Here is a 2,500-nt window from a genome sequence, read left to right as displayed (position 1 = left end):
CAAGTCCATCTAGAACTACAGAAAAAAATAATGCTACACTCAAATTAAACACGAAACAACACCTTTGTGTAAAAAATATAAATAAAATAAAATCATCAAAGGTCACAGCATTATGGTGAAGTATTGTAGGGAAAAAGGTGAACATCAGTTAACAATTTGGATAAGTGGACAGAAGAAGGGTATGAGAAAGAAAATGAAAATGAAAGAGGGAGAAGACAAGACCCTGCAAAATTGGTTGAGGCGAGGACTGCCTACATTCCCTTATCAGTGTCAACACATCTACACATTAAGTGATGGAAGGGTTAAGGTGCTTTGTGCTCCTGCAATAACCAACAAGCCTCCACCAACTACATTCTGACAACATCATTAATGATCATTAAAAAAAAGTAACAGACCAAGCTCTACCTTGCTAGAATACTCATGACTGAGGTTTGTTGTCTTTAAATAAAGTAGAACCTTGACGTGGCCTAAAACAAACACAGCTTATGTTTATCTATGTTTGTTCAGCATGGCATCATTAGGGGATGCTTGTTAAGTAAGAAGGCAGCCTGGTACACAAATAACAAATGTTAAAATCTAATAATTAGGATTCTGAGAAACATGTGTTAACCCAATAACCCAGGTGCCAGTGACATCTCATTATGATAAAATCTAGCTGGCAAGTGATGGCAATGTGTCATCATGTGTGCACAAGGCTTTTGGAGACAGATTAGACTGTGTTTTTTTAGGAAGGATCTCCCACATTATTTCCACAAGTAAACAAGGGGTGGAATGTACCATTCATGAGCCATGCCTGAGAGAGTACTGCCTCCATGGGGGACACAGTTTCTAAATGCAGGAACCTATTCTACACATACAAAATAACACAAATTATACACACCACCTATTTACCAGTTACCCTCATTCATCTTCAGGGACTCATGGGAAACAGGGGGTTGAAGGAGGAAACATAGTATAAAAACAAGTGAAAATATGTACTGTCCACTATATTTTCTTTCTGCAAATGTTGTTATATACAGATGGCTTCAAATGTGCTCAGCCACCAAGGAGAGTGATATCCCCATTCTTTGAATATGCGGGGAGGATGTTTTTTCTTTCTAATACTATCAATATTAATATTGTTATTATCATTATTGATATTATAATCATCATAATAATGTTATTAACCCAATCACCACAGATTTATGTAATGTCCCCTGTGTTTTTTTGTAAATTTGGTTATAGAAAGATGGCTCCATATGTGCTCAGCCAGCAAGGAGTGTTTCAGTAGGCCCTCGTTACCGATACTGATTTCCCCATTCATTGAAATTGATGGAAAATGTGTTTTTCTTTCTAATATTATTGATATCAGTACTGCTAATATTCTTATTACTGTTATGATTATTGAACTATAATTAAAATATTGGTAGTATTAAAGATAATGAATAATACAAAAGACACTCTCCAAAAATCAAGGAAAAGGGTAAACAGGTGAATAGGTAGGACTAGAACTAATAACTGACACTTGTTGAGCAATCTATGTGTAAAGACACTAAATGAACTTGTATCAGCAAAATGCCGACGGGCATGACATACCCACTGTGAGTAAAGTCACAAGGTCTACTAATTGACTCCTTTGTGGCTAAGCACTAGCAGAGCCATCTATATGCAGACACATTTCACAAAAAAAATAAAAATGAGCACAGCATTTTCCCCATTTTTTATTCATTTACCCTGGCAGCATTGGGATATAATAGGAATGGCATATATTCTTGCCATCAGTACCAATTGGATTACAACACTAATAACAATAAACACAAGAAAATAATAATAAAGAAGTTTTTCTAAAAATCAAGGAAAGGGGTAAACAGGTGAGATTGGTAGGACTAATATTTGAATATTTGCTGACTAAGCACATCTATGCATAAAGGCAATTCATTAACTAATAGTTGTGTGGGCATGGTATGTATTCTTGCCGTCCAGGCCAACTGGGTTAAAAACTGGAAGGAAAGTGTAAAAAAAAATAATAATAAATAAATAAAACTAAATGAGCCCAATGAAAATGAAAAAAAACAAGCTACAATTCAGATAAAATTGAAACATTGAAAAAAATCAACTCTCAACCAAGTTCTGATTCAATTTTTTAGGGATAACTGTAGAAACAAAAGAACTTTCTAGACCCCTACAAGGGACAAGCCCCAAGACCCATCCCCACTGGGTATTTCATGACCAGGAGCAAACCCCAGACCCCTGAACCTCTTGCCATATGGTATTTCCTCGTGGTAGGAAGCCCCGGACTCCCTCCCTCAAGATCTTTTCCTACTAGGGGCAAGCCCCCACGCCCAAATCTCCAACAGCTTTTTCCCTTTTCTCCCATCTCTCTGGGGTATTTCCCATTAGTAACAGAAAATTTGCACTAAGTGCAATTACAGCACTGCACTAACATATACATATATATACATATACAAATATATCATATATAAATATATATATAATATATCTTATATATATGTGTATGTAT

At 35.9% G+C, this 2,500-nt stretch overlaps 1 protein-coding gene across 3 annotated transcripts in view; it reads right to left on the bottom strand.

Moving 5' to 3' along the window:
• The window catches only part of LOC125047667 (putative GPI-anchored protein pfl2), a 47,293-nt gene that overhangs the window by 38,887 nt on the left and 5,906 nt on the right, over positions 1-2,500 (bottom strand). The gene's annotated exons all lie outside the window — the stretch shown is intronic.

This window comes from Penaeus chinensis, chromosome 4 (genome assembly GCF_019202785.1).
Source record: "Penaeus chinensis breed Huanghai No. 1 chromosome 4, ASM1920278v2, whole genome shotgun sequence".
In the NCBI taxonomy this organism is placed as follows: Eukaryota; Metazoa; Arthropoda; class Malacostraca; order Decapoda; family Penaeidae; genus Penaeus; species Penaeus chinensis.
The sequence above is the reverse complement of the archived record's forward strand: the minus strand, read 5'-3'. Positions and strand labels throughout refer to the sequence as shown.